The sequence below is a fragment of the Molothrus ater genome, chromosome 4, assembly GCF_012460135.2.
Source record: "Molothrus ater isolate BHLD 08-10-18 breed brown headed cowbird chromosome 4, BPBGC_Mater_1.1, whole genome shotgun sequence".
Lineage (NCBI taxonomy): Eukaryota > Metazoa > Chordata > Aves > Passeriformes > Icteridae > Molothrus > Molothrus ater.
This window is the reverse complement of record NC_050481.2, coordinates 54,684,749-54,696,781: the sequence shown is the minus strand read 5'-3', so window position 1 is coordinate 54,696,781 and position 12,033 is coordinate 54,684,749. Positions and strand designations below refer to the sequence as shown.

At 40.2% G+C, this 12,033-nt stretch overlaps 1 protein-coding gene across 1 annotated transcript in view; it reads right to left on the bottom strand.

Moving 5' to 3' along the window:
- PPARGC1A (PPARG coactivator 1 alpha) overlaps positions 1 to 12,033 on the bottom strand; it is a 365,416-nt gene that overhangs the window by 252,485 nt on the left and 100,898 nt on the right. The window lies entirely within an intron of this gene.

The following is a 12,033-nucleotide window of genomic DNA, read 5'->3' as shown; positions in this document are numbered from 1 at the left end:
TTGCTCACTTTTCTCATGCAAGAACCTCGCTGGATGTAAGCAGGTTATGAAAGCATGTCAAGACTGAGTGTATCCAGGCTTGCCTCCCCAGGACATTAGACTTTATCAGCTTCATAACAACAGCTTAACACAAAATGGTGCAGAACTGCAGCCACATGCTGCTTATCTCTCAATGCTACAAATTCTGAACTCTACAAAAACTCTGGTGTGATTCCATCAGCTGATCTCTGAATCCAATGAGCAGATCCTTAAGTCTGTAAAGTCTACTGTGGTCTGCTGGAATGGAAGTCACCACCAACATATGGCATGATTATTAGTGTTTCACACAGAAAAAATTCCTCAGGAGACAACTGAGTAAATGTTTCTTTTTTCATTTAATTATCTGATCCTCATTTGATTCACTCTCCTGTCAGCAGTGAAGAGCAGCATGAAAGCATGACACCCCAGAAACACCCCATTGGCAAGGCTAAAGAGCAGCAAAAAGAGGACAGAAAGTTGTGTGTTATGACACTCTGCTTTTACAGATGCTGCTGAAATGCTATTGCTAAATACCTGGGCAGTTTATAAATAAACCCTTCCAAAAGCCTGTTTTACACAATCACAAAATAAATTAAACTACCCAAAATTCATGCTGCTAATTAAAATAGTCCCTGTAGGAGGCCAAAGTAGCTACAAGGCTGAGGTAAACATGATGCTTTTTTTATTGAACAGCAGTTGATTAATTTTATATCCTATTTACATATACTTGCTAGTGTCATCAAAATCTGGTAAAACCCACAATTTTGTACTCATCAGTTAAAGACCCCAAACAGATACTAGTCCATCTTTTAGGACACCAGCAAGCTCTCTTGCTTTTATAGAAAGCCAGTAGCACTACACTTCAATTCTATAAAAAATCTGCCAGTATAGGAAACTAGAAGTAAGACATATGCAGTCCTTTACATATCTGGACCAGAACATTTTATGCCAGTCATAAAATTGGAATTATAAGAGTTATGAGATACCTAGAAGGGCCTATAAAGGGTTAAATGGACATTATATTACATGGTCTCCTAATAGAAAAGTGGTATTCATGAGAGAAATAAACTGAGCACTTACCATGGTGCCAGGAGCAAGTCACTTAAAAGTCACTTTTATTCAGAAATGATCATTTAAATTTTAATAGGGGATAGAGTTTCATTTTAACCAGCTGTTGAAGATAAATTTTGCTCCTGACAATACAATTTAGAAAAAACTCAATACTTAACATCCAAGTCACCTAAAAAGTCAATCTAAATACACTTCCTGACAAGTGACAACCTTGTCATGGTTGGTTACACAGCTTGTATCACAACCTTCTGAGTTCATGGAAGTCCATGAACTGATTGAGCTTACCTGGCCTAAAAAATGAGCTATGGATACAGAGAACTCTTTTTTTGTGCCTTTATAACAAGAATCAGAGTGAAAAATTAAAATCTGGACCATGCAGACCTCCCCACCTTGCATTGGCAGTCAGCACGCAAGGCACTGGTGCATTTCAAGGTCTTGCAAGTACAAGGTCTCATTAGATACAACATCTTTAATAAAGTAGCAGCAAACCACTCTCAAGATTGTCTTTTACTCTATATTCCAAATAGCAACTGAAAGCAGTCACAATGCCCTTATTTCCTCTTGGGTGAGCAAAATGAATTGGACCCTGGGAAGATGTCTGCAGTGTAGACCCCTGACCACAAAATTTTTTACTGATACTTTTTTACTTTAACCTATGGTTCAGCTTTTCCACCATAACTTAATTATTTCATTTCCCTTTCTACTCTGGACAGAAGTATTTATCAGACTGACATCTGGCAGGGAGGTTGCATCTGCTCACTGGTCCTTTCTTTTTTTAAAGAGATGAATGAAGTGCACCAACACTTGGAGCAGTGCTGGCTGCTTAGTAAACACTAAAACAACTGTGCAGGAGAATCTCCCATTACTTTTTCATGCCTGCAATGTGTTGCAAAGATTTCACCATTCTTCTTTCCTTTTGCTCACTTACTGGCTTGTTTGCAGAAGTCAGTGGTTTCCTCTCCCTACCTCTGGGCTGCCCCTTCCCTTGGTTCCACTGGCTGATGGAGAACCTGAGGATGTACCTGGCATAATTTTATGAATACTTAGCTGCTGGAGTGATTACCACAGGTTCTGGTACACTGCCTGTCATGGGCAGTTTCAGTATCCAATATTTTCCTTAAGAGAGAGGCTCTAGCACAACGATGAACTGGTTCTGGTGAGCTCATGTAGTATGCAATGTTACGGATCAAAGCAGGTGGCCAACAGTGGTCCTTCCAGGCACTACCAGCACAGACATACATGCAAATTTTCCTCCAAAACTATGTGCTCTCACACTTCAAGGAGAGCAAGAATCAAATCTTCAAGAGATGACAGTGCCTGAAACCTGTAGCATTTTATCAACACAGATTTTGCCCTTATCCTTTGCTGAACTCCTTTAACAAGCAGAAATTCCTGTGGATGAGCAGTGGAGGTGAAGTGACTCCCTGACAAGAGGTCTGACAATGGGTCTTGTGCACTAAAACCCAGCACCAGGAACTCAGTAATGCTGAGCCAGCCCTCTCCACACCTCCAGCTTTCCACAGCCAGGTCCAGACTGTGCCTCACTTCCTGATATTCAGTTACATCCTGTCAGCTCTGGAGTGAGGCCAGGATTCTCCAAAAGAATAAAGAGCAACTGAAAGTTAGAAATAGAAAATGTATAAAGTTCAGCAGCTGGATCACATTACATATTAAGCAATCCCCAAGCCAGCACAAGAGGCTGCATCTAGTCAGCTTCCCATGGTCAGCTCACTCAGGTAAAGGTTTACTCCATTCAGGAGCAGGTAGTGAATGCACACCCAGGGGACCAAATGATGTTCCCCCCTGTGCTGCAATGGCAGTGCAACCGTCATGAATAAAGAAATTGCTCTCTTACTTCAGGGTAGATCACATAAAAAGGACTTGCATCATGTGAACAGAGACTGTGGCATTGCGTGACATGGAGACTACTAATTTCAGGAGCTTTTGGAATGTGACATTTCTCCACAGCACACTGAGTCCATATCGCCTCAACGCACATGATCTAACACCCTTTAGCTTTACCCCTCCATGGTTCAGCTGCCACAGTGGAACACATAGTAGGGCTGGATTTTAAATGATGTGAAGGCAGTCCTTATGCAAATTTTTCAGTGCATTTTCAGAAACTCTGTTTTTTACACCCCAGTTTTAACTGTGACCATCTATTCCAGTAGTGTGGACAGCACCGGCCGCAGCGGAGTGTGAGCCGAGGGTGCCCTGCTGCCCACCCCACTTGCACTGCTCAGCTCATGGAGGCCAGCCCTGAGGTGTCTGGAGAAACCTGCACAGCCAACTTCAGGGCATCAAAAGGTACTTGACAAACACAGGAAGAAATGTTTTAGGGGCAATGCTTGTCAACTCAAACTATGGCAGGCACTGCCTGGCCAGCAGGCCACAGGTGGTCAGCAGTTCACCACAAGGATACTCCAGGCACACAGACAGGTAGAAGCATGGCTGGGTCTCAGTCCTGAATGCTGTAAACCAGCCAACAGAACCTCCCTCAAATCAAAACACATGGTTACAGCAAATCTGAAAGGGACAGAAGCTTTAGCTCCCACCAATGTGATCACAGATTTTGCCTAGAAAAGCTTTGTGAACACTTTCTCAGCCAAAATCCCTCTAAAATCTTGTGGCCAGAAGGCAAGTGGTGAAGGTATGCTGAGTTACAAGACAAGCTTTTGGACAAGAGAGAGCATATGTGGAAGGCATGCATGGTCTCTCTTCCACTTTGGATTGCACTGCACTCACAGCAAACCATTTTAAGGAGGTGTCACTTTACTAGAAATCTATGGGATGGTGATTGCCCCAATTAATCTTCCTGACTCTAGCATAGATTAACTTTTAAGATCAGTTCTCAATATAGGCAATTACAGTTCACCAATTAGGCAGTAACACACAACAGTGCATTTCTGAGCAGTTAGAGCACAGACCAGTACTACAAAGTGCAGTCCTTCAGGACAACCAATTGTAACTGAACTATGAGCACAATTATCTTGATTCTTATCATAGCTGCTATTAAACAGAGTTTTTAAATACAAATAAAGAAGTCAGCTATACCCCTACATTGTTCAGACTTTGTGACTCATTCGAAGAAAAAAACCATCATAGCCTTACCAAAACTGCAATATTGCAAAGATTAAGAACCAGCATTTTGCCTGAAAAAAAGAACTATGACAGGAAGCATATTATTGGTAGACATAAGAACTACAACAAGAAGCATATTATTGGTAGACATATCCTATCACTGCCAGCCAAAAGGATAGCTCAAATAAATTTTGTGAATCCACTTCATAAAGACACCAAAAATACCCAGCTCATGTTCCCATACATGAAATACATTTAGCTTTACCTCTACAGACTATCACTGTACATCTAAACCCTGGTGCAAAAATTGGTTCCCAAAATACATCCCAATAGTGACCACTCAGATTTAAGTGCCCTTTAAGGAATTCACAGGACAAGATAATAGCTACATTTTCACTCTTCAGATATGACAGGAGGCAATCAGACAATCTCTCACTCCACATCCCCACCAAACCATACCAGCAGGACACAGCCAAGCCACCACACATTTTCTAATCTCTCTAAAGGCTTGACATTTCTGACACTGGACTTTGGAAAGCAACAGCTCAAAAAACATGTTAGAGGGATCTCCCTAATAAGAAGATGAGGGGAAAAAAAATGGAAAATATACAGGCATGCAAATTGCATTGCCTTCTTTACTTTTCTGCCTTTTTTTTCTTCAGCTGGTGCAGGAGTCTGCATAAACAAGAGCCAGTATACCATGATGCTCAGCAGCCTGATTATCATTACAAAACCTTCTCTCCTCTGTAGCACTGCATCCTCATATTAAAAATAATGTTCCTATGCTTAGACTTCTTATTTTTAGTGTACTAGAAACACATAATCTGTGAGCTGTATGTATATTCAATAGCACTGTCAAATAAATTATTATGGCATGTGTACTTTTCCCTCCTTTTCTGATTTATAATGGATTTTAGCATTGTTAAAACTGCAGTTAGTCTGTCTATAGTCTCATAATTCTTCTCTCAGTCAAATGAAACTACAGTCTTGCAATTTTTAAACCAAATTACTGCTAAAATGTGTAGAAATAGGAATTTTAATAAGACTTCTATGTTACCAACATTTTAGCTCAGAAATATTTGGAGTCAGTCTGTGAATAGGATTAGCTTCTGCATATTTTTCTTCTAATTTTACATATAAATGAAATACAGATCTCTCATCATAATTAAATTTGAACTATTCAAGATTATGACTGTGAAAGTACTCTACATGCACATCTACACAGATTATTCAAAAGTCAGTAGATTCTGTAGCCTACAAACAGAAGATGCCAATCTCAAAAGTCCACATTTCTTCAAACCCCGACTTCCAGAAAAACTAAAACACAAGCAAGGCAACTGCTGGGCTAGGGAGAAACTCAGAACACAAGCTTTTGCTTGGAGGCTTGGGATTGTGCACGTTGTGTGTCAGCAGGTAAACTAAAAAGTATGCTGGGTTTTGATGGATTTTCAGATCATTTCATTAATGATGATGATCTGATTGATTAGGATAAGCAAGACTTGGGATTTTTCCTGCATCACTAAGGTCAGTAATAGATCTGCCATTGATTTTAATGAGATGAGGTCTATGCCACTGATGAAGTGCAATAAATGAAGGCAAGCCCATCAGAGTGGAAAGACACAAGAGCAGAAGCTTGAGTGGAACAAAAGCATTGAAAGATAAATTGAGAGTAAAATCAGAAACAACATTACTTGTCACCAATGCCATTACTTGTCACCATCTGCTCTGCAATAAACCAAACAGTTCTTTATCTCAACATAGCACTTCATGTTGGCCTTCATGTTCATACAGTTAAACAGGAAAAGACACAGATTTTCATCATGATGGTACATACCTAATCACTGGGACACTCTGTTACAGCTAAGATGGCTTCATTTCATTCCTCCTAAATCTAATCCCTAGTCCTTCACTTTTTCACTAGGTATGTATCTTATACAAAACAGCCCCAAACAACCTAAAAGCCAGATAATTCCTTCTGTACTCATACATATAAATTTCAAAAATGCTTCACAGATTCAGGTTCTAGAAGCCTCAAGGACTTCATGTCCATGATTATCTTTCCTGATGACATTGCCCAGCACTGGATCCAGCTGTTTTTCCACTCTATCTGCTACTGTTTGCAGCTAACAAACCAGCCTTGTATAATGCAGAACATCACACAATGACTGCCCACATGGAAATATAGCAATAAAACTGGGATTACTACCACTGTCTCACATAGATAGTAGTCACCTGAACAGAGACTGTTGTATCTAAGTGTCTGTCTCTGTAGTACTAATTACTCAAGTTTCTGCTGTCATCAGCAATGGGAAATCAGGTTCTAAGAAAATTTCCACCCCTGAAAGTTACTCATTAGCTTGAATTTCAGCTTCTAGCAAGTTCTGGGCTTAGCAGAAGACAGATGGCATCTATCCAAACAAACAGCAGTGGGAGAAAGAATCTTTGTTTTAGCAAAGCAAAACATGGTTGTAAGATTCCTGCTCATCCAAAACGTGCATCTTAGGCCAACTCCTACAAAGCTTCCACTCCCTGCAGCAAGCCATTTTCACCGAGATTGGGAAGGGCCCCTGTAGGAGAATCCTGCCTGGGACGTGATACGTTTGTATCTAATCATAGTCCCAGTGCCAAACTGTGTGCTTCAAGCACAGCAACTCCCATTTTGTGACAAGGAAATAAAGTTCCCTATTATGGAAATCCTATATTGTATTTAATTATGTAATTATATTTTATTGTATTAGCGAGTGGTTGGGCACAAGAGCAACTGCTGGGATTCTTGCAAATTAGGAGCACAGAATTCATTCTTTCCAACAGCTGATTATTTTTTATGATTCTAAAGGGTTTTTTCCTAAGCTATGGAAATGTTTCTGGTTTTGGCTTATTTCTCTTAAACATTCCCCAGCAAGAGTGATCCCCACTCTTGATACCAAAACTCACAAGCACACAAAATTTCATCTTAGTAGAGTCACCAGGCCAAATTAAACCCTAGCATACACCCTAATAATTTATGCAAATGAAGGGTGGTGATGTTTACATCTAAGTTCCATTTGACCCCCACCAAAGTACCACACCTAGGGTTTTGTTTCATTTTTGCATCCAGTAAAGTGTCCACTGCACTGCAAAGTGCTTGAATTCAGTGCCTGCACTCAGAAGACAGTATAAAATTTCTAAGCATCAAACACAAACTCCTACTGAACAAAATGGTACTACATCTCCATGCCCTCATGGCTGGCAAGTAGCACTTGCCACCATCCTCCCTTTTAGCCTGGGGCAGGCTTTTCCTGACAGTCCCTGACTTGAGCTCACACCTGGCACTGAGATGGGAAGGGAATGCAGGCAGAGATGAACGGCACCTCCTTATTATCTTACCTGCTGCTTTCTCCTGTGGCCAGCACTGACATGCCAGAAATGGGGAATTAATTTCAGCCAGGAACTGTTTAATAGCAGGGCACATGGAAAAACAGACATGTTAAGGCTGCTTGAATTCAGGAAGGAAAATGGGAACTAGATCTGTGACGCACAACCTACAGTAAATATTCTCAGCCCCACTTTGTTCCACTTCCAGAAAAACTTCCTCTGACATCAGGAACACGCACATGCTTCAGGGCTACAGGAGAGCTACAGAAATATGATCTTACAATAAACAAAAGACATTTATATGCATACAAAACAAAATACTGACCTGATAAAACAAACAGTAAATAATCTTTTACTCATTCTCCTTTTTCATGACTTAGCATAAGTCTGTGTTACCATGAACTCTAAAAACAAAAAATGGAATGCATAATTGTTTGCAAGATAAAATATATAGAGTCCTTCCTTTTCCTGAAATTCTTCATGAATGTGAACACAAGTAGAGGGGTGCAGTGAAATAGGGCTTCATAGGAAAAGTCTATCTTCAGAATGAGAGATACTGACCAGCTAGAGAAGATCATGACCAACATTTTCAGCATGGAAATGAATGGGATGCTGCTATAGCTCAGAAGCTATGAAATCCTGGCAGCTAGTTATGTGCTTCAGTGTGGCTACTCCAACTTATTTCACTCATCCACCATCTTTACCTTAGAGACCTTCCAAACACACTGTGTTTGGCCCTGTGCTCATTTGCTACATGTATTTTTTAGCACTCCTGGTGAAAACATGGGTAAGATTCAAATGCTCTGTATTGTAATAATAAACACTACTTAACTGTCAAGTTAATTTCCACAAGAAATATAATATTATTAATTATCCTACTTCTCTCTCACCTCCTTTGTTCTGGAGCGAGCCTCACAATGAAATTCTTGACTTCTGTTCACCTTTTGACCACTGTCTGACTCACATTTACACTGCTTAAAGAGCTCATGTAAATCTGGACACACTCTGCCTATCAGGTGGGTATGCTTTTCATTATTACAGCCTAACAATCAATTAAAATCACAAAAATAGCAACTTCACTTTGCCTACCCTAACACAGATTTCCTACAGCCATAACACATTTGGCTAACATTTGACTTCAGCTTAGCATTCAGCAAGCAATTAATCTGCTGACTTTTTTTTGTTAAGCAATCTATCAGTGGGTGCCTGGAGTTGCTTTTCTTTATCTCCATGACATGATGGTATAGACAGAAATTACTGGATTAGGAAATATTTCATTCCTGAAATGAAGTTAGAGGGTCAGTGTCTAAAATTAGTCATTACAGATCTCTGCTAGGAGATTAAATATTATCAACCAACTGAAAACCATTGATATAAAATATGCAATTATTCTGCAGTATGTGATTACAGTATATTCTTCACATCACTTATTTTCACTCTGTAAGTGCTACCAACCTTTTTATAAACTGAAAACTAGCAGAAGAGGTACCTAAACTAGAAAATATGCCACAAGAAGAAAACTCACATTGGGATTACACTGGGGATTTTCCATCTAGAGGTTTCTGGTGTGAAAAAGGGGGAGCATGTAAGAATCTTATGTAAAACTCTATGATTAAAAGAAAGAGAAGAAAAGAGGAGAAGTAATCAAGATCTCTGTCTCCTTCAAAACCAAGCAGAAAGGCAGTTTCTCTATATAAAAAAATCAAAATTAATATACATTACCAGGAGGGGGAAAAATACTAAATGACATGTAACAAGCCTTGTCATAACCCTGTTTTGACATCAAAATTTCAATTAAATAGTCCCAATAACTCTAAAAAGCATGTTAAAATGTAATAGGGGGTACAATTTAACGTCAAGGAGATGAGAATCCTGATGGGAATGACATGGAGCCTGACTGCCTCTGAAGGCACTGGCTGTGGACAGGCACTACTGATATCATTGCAATGTTCAAAGCTCGAATGGCTTACTCTGTTATGTAATTAATAACATATGACAGACATGCAAAGAAAGATGTAAGATCAGCTGGTTTTATCTCATGTCTCAGGCACTTCACTCATATCTCTGAACAGATTTATTATTTACTTGCCTGTTAATAAAACTAGCAGCTCTACCAGTCAGTACTATTTTCCCCTAAGCTTTTGAACTCCACTGAGATTTGGAGGCAATTAACATTCACCAGTAACAGAGCAATCAACACAGGGATATCTAATGGGACTGGACAGAATCCAAAAACAGGTATTAGGATAATAGTGAGTCACTGACATAAGGTTATGATGTTAATTTTGGAGGGGAGAGCAAAAGTGGGTTTTCAATAGCAGTGTCTGTGATTGCTGTCACATTAACATAACATTCTTTTCTATATGGCTGTCTTCTGAATCTGAAACGTGTTTAAAACTGAAAGTAGCTGACAACACTGAGAATTAACTCTCTATTGCCTATTGTGAAAAAGCTTGCTCAACTAAATTACTTACACAACGGTTTCCAGATGCTTTTCTTCAATGTACAAATAAAAATAATAATTTTTAAAATGCCAAGAACTACCAGGGACTGTGCATGGTTCATGTATGACTGGTACATTCTGAGAGAGATTTAGTTAATCCAAGAATCTTTAGCTTAAAAAGCCTGGGATATTCCTGGAAACAGCATTAATTTGAGGTATGGCTGCTACCTCATCAGCTCTCAACAAAGCAGGTTTAAGATGGAGGTTGGATCCCATAAAAGGCTGGGCACCTACAACTAGGCTTTGCAAGGAATACATTCCTAGGAAGTTGGTCCCAAAAAGGAAACTTAAATACAGAGGTAGATACATTGACCCCAAAGGCATATAGGAGACATCCTCAAAAGAGCAGTAGAGTGTGAGAAACCTCAGAAGACTCATAGCAAGCACATGGCCATGTAACCAAAGAGGAAAACTTACTGCTGAGTACACTCAAAGCCTTATCCCCTCCCAGAACTCCCTGAAACAAGGCACCATGTGGCTACCTCCATCCACAGCCCAGAACCTTCTCCTGAGCACAGGCACCTACTCCTGTCCTCTGAATGGAACAGCAGCAGCAGCTGCACACAGGACTATCTAGCAGAGATGTCAGTAGCTCTGTTACACCATACACTGATGGGAATGGCAACAGAAAGGTGGGACACCTGGATCCAAATCTTTTCCCCAACTGAGAGCCCAGATTCAAGCATATGTCTGCTGGGACAGCATCATTGCAGGAGGCCACAGGTGACACTGTTGATGGATGAGTACCTTCCTTTGGCAGCTGGGGAGCTAGGCACCCAGGATTTGGAGTGTCAGGAGCCACAATATAAAGGACAATCTACTTTTGTAGCACCATGATTAGAGTAAGGGGCATTTCAGATGGGCACTGTTGGGATTAAGTGGCCTTGAAGAGGAGTGAGTGCAGACCCATGTGTCCAGATTCATTCTGGCTGCATATATTTCACACAAGTTAAAGGACAAAACCAAGAGGCCAAAACAAGCAGTATTAAACAGAATTCTTATTTTTCACAGATTAGCAGGTCTGAGAAAAAGGCACTGTGCAAATGTAGCCTCTTCTAGAAACATATGGCATTTGCTATCAGCACCATATGTAGCTTCTGTACTTAGAGAAAGAGCATCCATTCTCGTAACATCTCCGCTGTATTTATTAAGTTATGCTTTGCCTTCCATAAACATCCACTGTTTTTGCAATGTTATGTTCTCTATACAAAAGCCACTAGAATTTGCCAAGTAAAAGCTAATAAAAGAACAGAAAGGAACTCAGTGTTTGGCTTATAGGGTTCATTTCACTCCATCCTCCATCCAAATGCAGACATCAGGGTGGGATACATCAGACATTTCACTCAGCCAGCAAAGAGCAGCACACATAAACTAGCTAAAATGACAAAAATATTTAGCCTCTCACCATGAAAGGCTGGCACAATAGCATATAAAACATATGGATTACAGCTTTACTCTCCTAGTCTGAAGAATCATTTAAAAATTAAAGACATCTACATGGCATTAGACACACTTCCAATTGAAGCTGCCCATATTTTTCAAAAGCTGAATGTGCAGCCACTTCACTGAAGGACCAGACATCTAATTCTGAATGATAATGGGAATTAAGACAACTTCTGGTTTTGGGAGTTGTGCTTTTATGGTGGCCTAAGCCCCACCAAAGACAATAGCCACATGACTTTCCTGGCTGTTTGAGCCTTGTAGGGATTTCATTCCAATTCCCAAAAATCAGTGAATGCCACTGCTTCTTCTCTAGCCTAGCCACCCCAGCTTAAGCTGGGCAAGAGGTGAGGCTTTTGCTCTTGCTGAAGCCCAAGAAATTGCCAGCAAGAAGGGTTCTTTATGTGGAGCCATTTGCTCTTAATAAATACTCAACCTTAGAGGCAAGTTTTAGAGATTTCCTCAGTCTCACAGCAGCCTCCAGCTTCTTTCTTAGGAAACTGGGGGTAGCCTGATGTAAAAACACCAGAATAATTTAGGCACACAAAGCTGAAATTGTGTTGAGG